The sequence below is a fragment of the Polypterus senegalus genome, unplaced genomic scaffold (genome assembly GCF_016835505.1).
Source record: "Polypterus senegalus isolate Bchr_013 unplaced genomic scaffold, ASM1683550v1 scaffold_2526, whole genome shotgun sequence".
In the NCBI taxonomy this organism is placed as follows: Eukaryota; Metazoa; Chordata; class Cladistia; order Polypteriformes; family Polypteridae; genus Polypterus; species Polypterus senegalus.
Window position 1 is genome coordinate 1 of NW_024379859.1, and position 14,492 is coordinate 14,492.

A 14,492-nucleotide genomic window follows, 5' to 3' on the forward strand; every position below is an offset into this window, starting at 1 on the left:
GAATGACAAGTTTAGATTATAGGGTTCTCAAACTCAGTCCTGTGGGCACACGTGGCATCAGGTTTTTGTTTCAACCAGATTTCTTCATCAGTGACAACAACCAATAAACTGATCTCGTTTAATTAACTGCTATTATTTATCTCTTATTCTACATTCAGAAACACAGAATCTGGTTAATAACAGTTCATTTAATTAACCCAAAAGTCAAATTAAAACAGAAGCTGGTTGAAGAGCCCGGTTTAAATGTCGGCTCGCTGCAGATGTAGTGCGGGCTCGAGAAGTCGGTGCCTCGGAGATAAAACTTAACTGCGGCTTTAACGGTAATCTTCCATCCGCGTTCAAAACTGACTTCAATGGGTTGACATCTGATGCTTGTCCATCTATGACATTTATTTACTATACAATATATTTATTACTCAAAATGATATTTTCCGATAATACATCATTATAAAGTGGAAACTGCGGCCAGCGGGCTCAAACAGACTGCTGTCGGCGAGCAATAAGTGAGCCCTAGGCTAAAACGTCCTATTGTAGAAAAATGATTAAAGCAGTGAAAGGAGACGTCATATTAAAGTAAAACTATGCCGCTCGCTTAAAAGTTACGTCAATGAGAAGTAACGTGCTAAAACAAAACACGTTTAAAGGAACGTGCGGTACTTATGTAACGGAGCCCGTCCCATCGACCTCCACAAGTAGGACTGTATAGAAAAATATAACTTGTTATGAATAAAACTATTTATTTTTAAGCGTCCAAGCGAATAAGCATTTTGAGGTTAAACAATTCCGTGGTCCAAAATCATCTGTCACAAACCGATACGGCTACCGGGGACGACTTTGCATCAAGGGGTGGACTTCACTTGAATCTTTCTTCAGCAAACAGAGGACTGAAGCTATAGCTGTCTTCCTCTTCGTCTCTTTGAAGGTGGATTGTGAGTAGAGATACATGTTGTGTGTTTTATTCTTTGTTGGCAATGTAAAAGTTACTGCTTCTTAGATTATGCATCTGATCAAGTCGTTGAATTTCACATAAACCTTTCCACGCAAAACCTGTTGCGTTGGTTCGTCTCTTTAAACTTCATGAAGCGTTAATGAAGTGTATACTGTATATTGTGTGTGCACACGGCACAAGTAAAACGCGGAAAGAACATCTCGCGAGATTTCGAGAGTTCGGCGTTTTCAATCCACGCTCCTTGTTTGCGTGCGTTGAGGCAAGTGTTGAAAGGTTTGTGAAGTCGGTTAAATAAATATATAAATAATTAAATAAGCGTTCAATACAAAGGTTTTCTTGAAAGGAAATCATGGAACGATAAAATTACCATAATACCCAGGAAAATGAGTCTGACATCAGCTGAACGTAATTGGTGATTCTTGTCAGAAGACCAGAAGCCCTGTTTTCTTCATCAATACTTAAGAAATTTGCTAGACTTGGCACTGCAATGGCATTTCTCAGATTTAAGGCAAGTTTTTCTTCATAAATATTCTGAAAATATTGAAGTTAATTATGTCATACTGAAAATGTATATAAGTTGAATTTTTAGTAAAATTTCGGGGTTTACTGGGTCCTTTTATGCATAGGAGGTTCATCAAAACAGCATGCCTTTTCAGCATCCTCCTTGTTACACATTATATTGCAAAATGTCTAGTTAAAAATGTCGAAAAGGCTTTTGAGTAACATTCTACTGTATTTCTAGTACAGTGCATCCAGAAAGTATTCACAGCGCATCACTTTTCCACATTTTTATGTTACAGCCTTATTCCAAAATGGATCAAATTCATTTTTTTCCTCAGAATTCTACACACAACACCCCATAATGACATCGTGAAAAAAGTTTACTTGAGATTTTTGCAAATTTATTAAAAAATAAAAACTGAGGAAGAACATGTACATAAGTAATCACAGCCTTTGCCATGAAGCTCAACATTGAGCTCAGTTGCATCCTGTTTCCCCTGATCATCCTTGAGATGTTTCTGCAGCTTAATTGAGTCCACCTGTGGTAAATTCAGTTGATGTGACATGATTTGGAAAGTCGCACACCTGTCTATAGAAGGTCCCACAGTTGACAGTTCATGTCAGAGCACAAACCAAGCATGAAGTCAAAGGAATTGTCTGTAGACCTCCGAGACAGGATTGACTCAAGGCACAAATCTGGGAAGGTTACAGAAAATATCTGCTGCTTTGAAGGTCCCAATGAGCACAGTGGCCTCCATCATCCGTAAGTGGAAGAAGTTCGAAACCATCAGGACTCTTCCTAGAGCTGGCCGACCATCTATACTGAGCGATTGGGGGAGAAGGGCCTTAGTCAGGGAGGTGACCAAGAACCCGATGGCCACTCTGTCAGAGCTCCAGAGGTCCTCTGTGGAGAGAGGAGAACCTTCCAGAAGGACAACCATCTCTACAGCAATCCACCAATCAGGCCTGTGGTAGTGTGGCCAGACGGAAGCCACTCCTTAGTAAGCGGCACATGGCAGCCTGCCTGAATTTGCCAAAAGGCACCTGAAGGACTCTCAGACCATGAGAAACAAATTCTCTGGTCTGATGAGACAAAGATTGAACTCTTTGATGTGAATGCCAGGGGTCACGTTTGAGGAACCTGGCACGCTCACTATTATATAGTGCCTTTCACATCTATCTATCTATCTATCTATCTATCTATCTATCTATCTATCTATCTATCTATCTATCTATCTATCTATCTATGATATAGTGCCTTTCAGCTATCTATCTATCTATCTATCTATCTATCTATCTATCTATCTATCTATCTATCTATCTATCCATCTATCATATAGTGCCTTTCACTAATCTGTTTAGTTTCAAATTAAATATTTATTCAAGTTGTTTACTTCATTTAATCTCCTATTAATTTGACTCTACATTTGTGTACATAATAAATATAAATTAATTTGCTTAATTGTATATTATGATACTGTAATAAAATCCTGTGTAGTAAAGCCTGACCTTTTATACTCATTATTTGATATTGTAGTACCTCACTCCTATAATCATCCCACTGTTGTGATTTTACATTAGATTTATCTGAGCTCTTATGTCCTCTGGTAAGCCTTACTTCTACACAGTCTTCCACTGTTCATAAGGTGGCAAAATGCCGGTCAAGGTCACCATGCCACAGGATAACACTGCTCATGTTTTCTTTGTCTCTCTCATGTTTGTCATCTGTAAAGGCATTTTATTCCCACTCAAAGAGAGGCTGACCTTGAGGAGACAAGCAGGCTATTGATTAAGAAAAAATGTGTACTATGGTAAATAAATGCATTCTAATACTCATAGAGAACTACAATAAAACACATTTTACAAGATAAACACAGAAAGTTATCTGAAAGGTGAATGAGAGATATCAGTGAGGAAAAATAAAACCTAAAACGTGACCTTGTAGCCCATTCACTAATTTCTTACGTGGTTAGTTTTTTTTTCATTTAAAGTTGTTTAAATTTTCTTAGGTTAAAATCAACTGTGTACCATTTATGAAGTCTGCTTTTTTCAGTTGATCTTTCTATTTGTACTTCAGTACCCATTGGGTAGTGAGAGAAAGTATCAGCACCTGGCAAAATCACATGGTAGGTGACACCAGCCAAGCACCCGCCGCTCTAATTTCTCCTGGCCAAAAGATACTCGATACAGGCGTGTGCAAACGTGAGTCAGTTGGTCCGCAGATTATACACTCTTGTCACTTGGCAGGCTTCCCTGATGATGATGGATTGAGGGGATAAAAAACAAATTAGATGTCTTGATGCATCTGTTCCTTTTATGAGTTTGCTAACGGCTTTACTGGCTGGCTGTGTGCAATTCATTTTTAATGAATGTAGACAAATGCATCCGAAGTCGCTTAGTTGTCAGTAGGAATCGCTAACTTCTATAAGATGACAGATTAGACATGGTCTGCCATTCTGGTTGCAACTTGCTACTGCTGCTCTTAGTCTCTGCTTATGGGAAAGTTTGTATGTTTGTGTTTGTCAGTGCCAAAGATGGATGCTTTCCAATACGCAGAAGGAAGTTTGCAGTTTTGCTTATTTAGTCTCATACGTTCATTTAAATAAATCTCTTTAATAGAGCACACTGCATATGTATCCTTTTACCGATAATTTTATATTTTACCATCTTACTGTTAAAATAAATTGATTACAAAATGGTGTTCCTGTCACTTTGTACTGTAAATATTGTATGCTTATTTAGCATGGGTAAGGGTGGAAATGGCTCATCAAATATTATGTAATGTCACCTGTGGAGATTCCATCCAACTAGGAAAAAATGTAGACGTTAATATATTAAGATAGCATGTCTAACTGTTTAAGATCTGCTGCTTTGACAAAGTTATGTGTACATCTGTGTGTTAAGGATGGTTGTGGTCTTCGTGTGATTATCATTGGCAAGGGGGTATAAGGAGATGGGTCAGGCAAGTTACCCAAAATTCAGTTTCTTTGAGGATTTGAAAATAAAAGGACAGGCATATCAGTATGCATAAATGAGTCCTGGTAGAAACTACAATAAAACAATTTTTACAAGATAAACTCAGCAAGTGATATGGAAGGTGAATGAGAGATATTAGTGAGGAAAAATAAAAACTAAATTGTGACATTGTAGCCCATCCACTATTTGTTTTTACTTGGTTAGTGTTTTATTTCATATAAACTTGTTTTCATTTTTGTCTGAATACGACTTGCCAAAGATGCACATCATAGAGTCCCTTGTGACTTACAATCCATGTCCCATCCATGCAAGGAACACAGGCCCTGACTGAGAGTCAAACTTAATTGTGCATGTTTGGCTGGCCATGGAATAGCAGGGTTATTTTAGTCTAATATTTACCTGTCTATAGTACATTAATAGTACATTTTATTATCTTGTAAATTTTAATTTGTAAATTTTTTTTGTGTTTATTGTTATTCTATGAGTAATTATATTTTATATTGTTTTATGTTATTTATGGATTTATTAGATGATTGTTTTTTGTAACTTGCTTTCTTTATGTTATGCTTAAAGGGTCAGACCCTGTTGTTGTTAGCACTTAATTTTTTGGATTTTAACTTCCTTGAGGTTATTGTGAGTTCCTTTTTGATTTAATTTTTTATAAACTTTGCAAACATGGCTTTGTTTGCTTCCTGGTTAATCCTTTTGGGAGCTATCTTGATTCTTCTCTTTTGTTCTTGTGTTTAAAATTATTGTATCATCAATTCCTTAAATATATTACAGAAAATGTTGTTTTGTTATTGTAGGCCAGAGGCTTCATGTTTCCCGTCTCCTTCATGACAAGTTTGGTCCATTTTGATGAGTGCAGACCATGAAATCTGTTTCTTGACTTTGGGGCCAGGTTTTACTTCTAGGCCTCTTAGCTTGAAGAAAAGTCTTGTTTTGAGCTTTCAGAGTCATAAATTGTAACATTTTTTTAAACAACTGTGACATTTAAACAAGACATTCAAAAGGGTGTAGTATTTTTGCAGTGCAGTTGTTACTAGTATGCTGTATCAGTGTGTGAGAAAAGGATTTCTTGGTCTTTATTGGGAGGAGTGCTGAGAAAGTTCTTTGTTCCTGGAATTTCCATCATAAAAGGGTGAAGGTCCTAGTTAAACACTGATTGGTTTATTGTACCAAAAAAATTATTGCCATGACCGGGACGATAGAGAACTGCACAACCACTGGACCCCATACTCCTTAACTGGTACTGCAGCATTCATTATGACAAATTTCTATGGAAATTTGGATTTTCTAGAAAAACTGATATGTATTGTATATTAAATGATTATTTCATTCATGCTAATTCTAAAACAATTAATCTGCAACATGATCGTTGTTGTTGCTGCTGTTGTAGCTTTGATGCAGTACTGTAAACAACTACCTTTCCATGACACATTTTCTAATAATCATACCTGGTATTTCATGGAACTGATACTCCCAGGTGGACATACTTGGTTTTGCTGGATCTGGGTGGCATATGCACAATTCTTGATGTTTGTTCAGATTTCCTATTTGTTTGCTAACAATAGGAAAGATATACTGAAGGAAAGGTCTTACCAAAGTTAAGAGATGATTTGGACAGTGGCCATTGGACCTAGCATTGCCTTAATTTAGTTTTTTCATTGGGCTGGCCTTTCCTATAGTGCGAAGTTAATCTAGGAATAACACCCAACACAAAAAAACATTTAAGCGTAAATGGACTAGACTAAGGTGATGTAATGGATCCAGATTCAATCCCAGCTGGGGCATATTTTGTCAGGATGTTCCCCCAGTGTTTAAATGGTTAACATCCCCAGGGTCTGGCTGCAAGACTGTAAGCTTATCGGTTCTGTGTTAGTGTGAACTGTGATGGAGTCCTGATTAATGAGAGATGCTGCTGGGATATGTCACAGCTTCACAACACACTGTACTAGTAGAAAAGTCACAGCATTTCAAGAGTTGTTTATTTTGATTGCTTTTATAAATATATTTACATTTTTACAATATACACAGTATGAAAATTAAAATAGTTTAATGACAAGGTAGATGGATGATTTCAAGTATGTCATTTTTACTCAGAGACGCAACTGCACAGTTTATAACAATCCGACATGTACTAGTAAAAATTAAAATTGAAAAGCAAAACGAACAGATTTATTACACTAGGAAATTTGGCATGCAGGCATGCCCAACTATTAGCTGTTTGAAATGGACATTGTTTTTATTCAGTCCAACTCTCTGCCCATCCACACACAGGTTTTGTCAGTATCACTTGATAAGGAACGAGGAGTACCCCGCAAAATCACTGATTCAAACAGGACCACTGCTTGTTGTCAGAGGGTCAACATCACTTCAAGTTCTACATTATTTGAGTGACCTGGTTGCTGAAAATTGGCAAGTCACTTTACTTGGTTTGAGTTTGGAATGTTGATGTTTGAGGACCTGGTCAAATTGTACCTAGCTAATAGCAAATTTGATCATTTCAGTAAGGTGTTTTTTCGGAACAGAACTACAAGTCAGGAATGCATGAACAGGGTAAAACGTACAATTTAAAACAAAGTGAGACATTTCTAAATAAACTTACCATTATGCCACCAACTGAGCCAGACTGCAATCATCAAGTACTGGTGATTAAAGGGGGGCAGCCACAGCTTTGTTTTATTTCATATTTACTGGTAACTCTGTATGTCCATTTTTAGTTGCAGTGTGGATAAAACTAAAGGCATAAGGGTGACCACAAATAAAAAAGTCCTTAGTTAAATATGTACAGTTATAAAATTTATAGCTGCTCTCTGTTATCTTTGGAATTTCCACTTTGTGCTGATTGACTGACCCACTTTTCATCCTCACGTTCCAGTAATCTGAAGTCACTGGTTGGTCTCTCACTGTCTAATGATACTGAAGTAAATGTTGTAAATTTAACTCTCTTCCTTTTTGTGGTAGGAGAGTTTATGGAGTCATTTTAGTCTTTAGTGTAAGCAGTCAGTGGGTGAAGTGTTGGGCCATTTTCATTTTCTAGTGCCTCACTTATTAGATTAGCACCATTTTCCAGGCCCAAACCAATATCAATAATTGTGGTCTTATGCTTATTGTGCAAGGGTGGGCTGCCTGCCATGTTCATGACAGCTCAGCATCTGTCCCCAGCCACACAGTCATGTAGGTGACTCAGGTTTTCTTGTCCTTGTAATGAGGTTTGCTTATGTCTATATTTCAGCACATATGATGCACAATTCAGAAGAAACACTAGAATTGCCAGGCAGAAAACGCCTAATAAAGCATACATCCCAATCTCCAGATCACTTAGAAACCGAGGTGTTTGGGCAAGGTCATTTTCTTCCAAAGCACCATTTTTTTTAGGCAGGTCTAGTTGCGATGGAAAGTTTGTGTAGTCTATAAGATTAACGGGATCCTGAGGAGAACTGCCAGAAAGACTTCCGCCAACCAGATCCCTGCTGACTGTTTTGACTGTTGTTGTCACTTTTCTAATGACACTTTCTTCTCGGTCTAAAATGGTACTCCCATAGAAAAGAACATCTGCTCCTGTCTGGCTTTGCCCATTTATCTTCTGTTTTTGGTCAGTATTGACATTCTCCAACTCCTCTCCATCACTGCCATAATCTATACTACCAGTGATTTTGGTTTTCTTTTCTTCCTGATGAAACTTGACCTTAAGGCTTCCATTTCCAACAGCTAAAACACTCTTTCTTTTGGATTTTTGGCATACCTCACAGATGACCATTTCCACCTTCAACAGTACTCCCTGTCCCTCACCCTCTGCCATTATGAAAGGTATCTTGAGTTGAGGATCATTTCGAACAGAGATCACTTCTTCATCCAGTGAAGCCACAGACAGCAGGTAATAATTTGGATCATATATATCCAAAGGAGTCATGGAACCATCATTGAACTGGATCCAGGCACTCAGCATTGCCTCCTGAAGATTCAATGAAAAATCTAATTATTAAGGTTTGTGAAAAATAAAAATATATGTAAAGCAGGCTTGTTTCTAGAAAACAAAGTTTGAATATTTCTTCAACATAAAAACACAAGAGTGCATTTTTAGAATTAACACCATTCATACTTTTAAGTAATTTTTGCTTTAAATTTTCTCAGCTGTCTACCTAGTGGTATTTCTGCTTTAAGGGCCAGCCTTTAGATATTGAGCAAAATAATTAATAAGCTTCACTCAGTTATTTTTAATTTTTTCTAATTTTCTATTATAACAATGTAAATTTTGTATGTGAAATTGCCATTGTGCTGACCAATTGCTCATGGTGTTAGGTCAGTCATCCCAGTGTGTACATGTGCAGTCTGAGCTTTTAAGTTTGAAGGACATCTGTTTTTATTCCCCATTTACACTTTGGGTTTATTGTATAATGGCTATGCAGTGTAAGCCCATGAACAAGTATCAAAAGTCCATTTCCATTTGTTCCTTACATCTTTCAACAATAAAGTAGGAAAAAAAAAACAAAAGCAGATCAGGATCAGGAATGCTGATTAGAATGGGCCAGTTACAGTGCACAATCTGAAAAAGCCATCATGGAATGCCTATATGTGTGCTTCTTCCATTTCTTAGAATAGAAGCCAACAGCATGATGTCTTAATGTGTAAACAGGTTTGTTTGAAAATCATTTTTCAATTGTTAATTTGTTCAATTGCTGGCCTCATGTGGCTGGTTGCAGCCCACTGTCGTGTGTTTAAGTTGTGCAGTATGTGTAGTCTGCGTGTTCTAACCATATTATTGTATCATGTTCTGTTTCACCTCAAAGCCATTCGATTCTAAATCTGAGGTGTTGCTTCTTCAAATAATGTCTGTTCATTGCCTATGTATTTTCTTGGGCAGTAACTGGTTGCAAGGCCTTCAGTTTACTTAACCTTTAAATCTCTTTGGCTGTATTTGGTCAGATGATGACAATGTCAGTGGGCATCCCAATGTTTGATTGATTTTCTGTGGTGCATATGGTATGTGGATTTGCACGTCTCACTAGTCATTCACACAGGAAGAATAATTATTAGGTCATGCTAAAAACAAAACGGTCCTCATCAACTAAATGATGGAGCAATAATGTAAGAGTTTACACATGTTAGACTGCAGGAACCTAGATTTTACCTCTGGTGAGTATCACACATACACATCACTGATTATAAGAATTACAACAGCATATCACTAGATGTTACAGTCAAACTCTAGAACTCAGTGTTTAGTCTAAAAAAATGTTATTTTTATGAATTATGTTGAAACTGAATAATACTAATTTTAAAATTAAAATATGAACTTCTGAGTAATTGTTAACTGGGGTCATTTTATAACCTGGCTAAAAGAAAAATAAAAAATTACCTTTCTAGATTTAGTTATGAGAAAGTAGTTTCTTGACTTGCTAATTTTTGGAATAAATTCAATTTGCATATTAAAGGAAACCATACATTGTTTTCGTTATGACTTCACATCTAGAACAAACATTTGTACAAAAAATAGCTTATAAGAAGGTTTATTATAGTTATTAATAACTCTATACAGTATATATATCAAGGGAGACCATTTGGAAAGGTGGAATGATGAAGGGTCTCGGACGCTCAGTTCCAGCTTGTGGAATTTTCAAGTTTTTCATTTTAACTCTCTCCATAATTTCAGTATTTAACCAAACTAATAAAGTCATACTTAACCTGCATCATTAAGTCTATGCTTCTACCATTCAAATGTGCAAAATAAATAAGTAAAAAGTAAGCAAATATGACTTATTTTATGGAAGCAAACTGTGCTGTAATTCACCTTGTTGTACAGCTCTTGGAAACCTGCTGAAAAGCTTCAAACGTGACAGTTCATGAAGCAGAACATGGAACATTTTAAGTATGAGCTTCAAGCGTCTTTAAGGTGATTGCGGTTGTGGGTATGCTTTATCTCACAGCATGAAAGCTGGCAGGACGAAAGATTAGTTGGCAAATGACATGACTGTATAGCCATAATTACTGTTCTATGACAGAATGAAGCTTGTGGGTATATTTAGATTAGATTCGCATGGCAAAAATGCTCTAACCTTTTAAATCAAGTGAACAAAAGAGAGAGATTGCTTAGAAAAGCAAAACCAATTACATTTTAGAAATAAATATTATACACATTGTGACAGGATGCCAGATATCTCCAGTGGCCTGGGGCAAAATGACAGAGGGCCGCTATGTAAATTCACCCACCCAGTTTTAAGATTTTAAGGTATTGTATTTTGGCATTAACTACTGGGCTCAATGCTCAAGGTACTGCGCAAATCTTTTTTATTGGCACTGTTTAATGTCTGTGTTGGTGTTATTCTGCCCATGACAAGGTACTGTCTTGAGCCTGCTGAGGCCAGGATAGATTCTTGAGCAGATGGTGGAAGGATATTTACACTTTCACTGTGAAGAAATAACTTGTGTATATGAAATTTATAAGTCACTTATGTAAGAATGTACTACACAATACTAAACTGCAGCTGGTCCTTGTGACAGACCTCTCAAGCACCACACTGACTGTGACCCTCAGTACCTTTGACGTTAACCTTGGCTTCTTACTGAGTTCATTGATCACCCTTGCATTAGACAGAGGGTTTAAAGTGTTTTGATGGAGAACAAAGATAAAGATGACTGGCATTCTATGGTGACCAGTGTTGTCAACAGCATGCACTATCAAAAATGTCCATGAAAAAAATAAAAATCTCATATCACACAATTCACATATCCGTTATCCAATTGTTAAAATATTGTTAAATAAATGCTTCTGGAAAAATCAGTTATTGGCATAAAGAGAAAATGCAGTTTGTATTTAAATTCAGCTTTGAACTGAAGATCCACCTCCCTTTTATTCATTGGTCAATAGTCCTATTCCCTTTCATTCATAGCTGAAATGTTCTTTTTTTAGTGCATATTTATTTTTCTGGAAGCACAATATTTGCATGTTTTGAGCTTACTTCTGCATAAGTGATACAGTATGTGGATTATGTGAAATTAGTATCACAAGATTTTTTTCATTGGCGTTTTGATACTGTTTGTGGGCCAGCATTGGTCACCATAGAGTACCAAAGACTTCAAAGAAAAGTGTGCATTAAAAAGAACATAAAGTAAGTTTTAATAAGCTTTATTGCAGTTCTCCGTGGTTATCCTTGAGAAAGTTAAAAGGTTAAATCTTTCATACAGTAAGACCGGAAAGCTCAGAAAAAAACTATCATTGGGTACAGGGTGAGTTATGCATAAAGCAGAAGTGATTGCATTGGATGAACAACAGTGTCTGCAGCTGTTTATTACAACCTGTCTCTCTCTTAGTATGAGGAAAATTCTTGTGTTTTGTTCATTCTTTGTTCAAGTAGACTATTAATTAGAATATCCTCTTTCTGTATTCAGAACTGACTTCAAAATGTAGCAATCATTGTGCATGTGACTGCTTTAAATAATAAATGTATTTTTTATTTCACATTTAAATCATTCAAAGAAACCTTTAGAAAGCCGATGGTCTTTTGGACTATACCTTGCTATTTCCATCTGTTTGTGTCCTTCAGTTTATGATTCCTACATATGTATTTATGTTTAAATTTTAGGCAACACCAGGAGAAAAAACAAGACATCTTGGTAAGTAAGAGACTCTTTTTAAATAATGTCTTTTAAATCAATGATATTTTGTTAATTCAAGCCAGCAGACACTACAGCTACTCAGAAGAAGGTTTAGTGATGGAATGTGAACCTACTCACCCCCTTCCCCTTAGTATTCCTGAGTAATTGGTAATGAAAAGAAACAGCCAGATAGACCTACCTTAATTCACTTATCTCCAGTACTAAACATATTAAATTTTAATTGTAGTATTTGTATGATTTTGTTTCTGGTACCAATGTAGTTGTGGCACTGGTCTGTAGTAAATGAGACCTTCCCTGTTGATTTCTGAACAACTTCATTTTGTAGCATTTTGTATTGGTTTTTTTCATCTACCTTAAGAAGATGTGTTGCAATGAAGGTTGCATTCTACTTAGAAGGCAGTTTTTTGAATGATGTAATGAATTTTCTAACTATTAACACAAAATCCGAAAATAGGAGCAGCCCTATTGTGTATTACCTGCTTAGGCCTATGAAAGAGTTCTTGCGTGGTTGTTGTGGCAAGTATAGCTCTGCTGCTTCCTGGGCTAAACTGCAAGGAGAGAGGCAGCTCTGTGACCAGTTGAATCCCAAGCTCTGTGATCATCACCTTGTCATCGCGGACTGTTACTGTCTTTTCTGCCAGGATTGAGTCAGACAGTGGGGACAGAACCTACATGGATTAAAAAAAAAAGACCTAATTTGCCAGCGTAACAGTGAAATGAGAATAATCAATACATATCACTTTATAGGATTCGCTGGATGCTGGTTAGGAAGCTGAGCAAGCATGTTCTCTCTCTGTGCTCTTGGAATTTGGACTTAGTTTCAAATGGCTGAATAAACTTTAAAAACATGCTCAGAATGCCCACTGTTGGATAAAAGTAGAGAAACAAATTTCACAGACAAATTTATGAGAGTTAGGAATGGTCACAATACAACAGGAATTTTAAATAGTGTTTTCATAGCAAATGTCAACTCAAGACAAGACACTCCTGACAACTAACTTCATTCACCAACCCAATGCTCCACAACTTTAAGCAATACATTGTACCTCTCACAAACACATCAAGGTTGAAAACAAGATATACAGGTAATGGGATTTAAATTACATCTGATAATTGCACCAAGAGAATTAAACGGAAGATGATTAAAATACCAAACCTACAGCATCATTTGAATAAGCTATTAATCTATTCCACTTATATTGTTTCCTATTTACGCTGAACGGTGGAGAAATTATTATATGCTCTTGTCAAAATTGCAGCTGTCGGATTAGAGATAAACAGATGTGACAGTCTCTGACATACTAAGTGATTGTGTTAAGCAGCAACCACAACAGGGGCAATGCCCTGAGTCTGTCATTACACAAACTTCCATATTATGTCAGCAGGGTTTTAAATTTTGGAGGTGCTTGATTTACTAGTGGAAACAGTGTACCTTGCCACAACTGCAAGGCTCTTTTCCTCATATTTGAACAATTAGAAATAATTTGGCTTTCATTTGGAGGCTCACGCCACCTTTAGTGGACTGGTTGCATTATTTAAAATTGTTTATAATAATTCCTCAGTCGCTGACTTGCCCACAGATATACTTCAAAGATATTACAAAATCTACACTCACAGAACTGATATAAAGGCCACACATGTATTCAGTATTACTCTTTCCTTAATTTTTTCATACATCTCAAGACTGTCTGGCATAACATGGATTTTGACAGATACAATTTGCGGCAAAGTTTAACAAATATTCTCTTTATTGAAAGGAAAACTCCAGCAGCTCCTTTACTGTATAATTGCTGTCATGCAGCACAAGAGGCAATGTAGCACACCAAATTCTTTAAATTAAATAAGCATTTTTATATTATAAATACCAAGTGTTGTAACACCAAGCTCTCGACCTACTATCACTTTCCCATTCTGCAGCCTTGCTATCCGGGGGTCTTCTACTTTCATGAAGTACCTGACCATGTCAGTAATGTCCAATTGCCAGTCAGAGCCCAGGAAGTAAGCAAGTTGATCTCGTGGATCAGCTTGTTCAGCCACAAAGTGAGTAAGTACTCGCACTATAGCATGTTGATATTGTAGAGTGCATCCTCTTCCTCTTTTTTCATCCTCCTCTTCATCATCACTGTCCCAGCTTGACCTTGCAGGTGAAAACAAAGAAACTAAGTGAATTTGTTAAAAAAGTGCCACTCTAAAACAGTGGCAAGAAAGAACCTTTAAATCTGTAAGGGTGACAGCTTTAATATCAGGTTCTACTCTGCTGAGTAATTAGACAGAAACTAAAAAAAAAACCTTTACACAGAGAAATCACATTGTAGTGGTCAGCATAACTCAAGTAAAATGTTCTTGTGTTCCTCATGTTGCATAAACCAGAGAGAGACAACTAAAAGATTCCAAGAGCTGACTCGTGAGCTGACATCACAATTGAAATGATGAAACTGAACATCAA

At 36.7% G+C, this 14,492-nt stretch overlaps 1 pseudogene; it reads right to left on the bottom strand.

Moving 5' to 3' along the window:
• Positions 1-7,002: 7,002 nt before the first annotated feature.
• Positions 7,003-14,492, bottom strand: part of LOC120519992 — a 29,592-nt pseudogene continuing 22,102 nt past the window's right edge.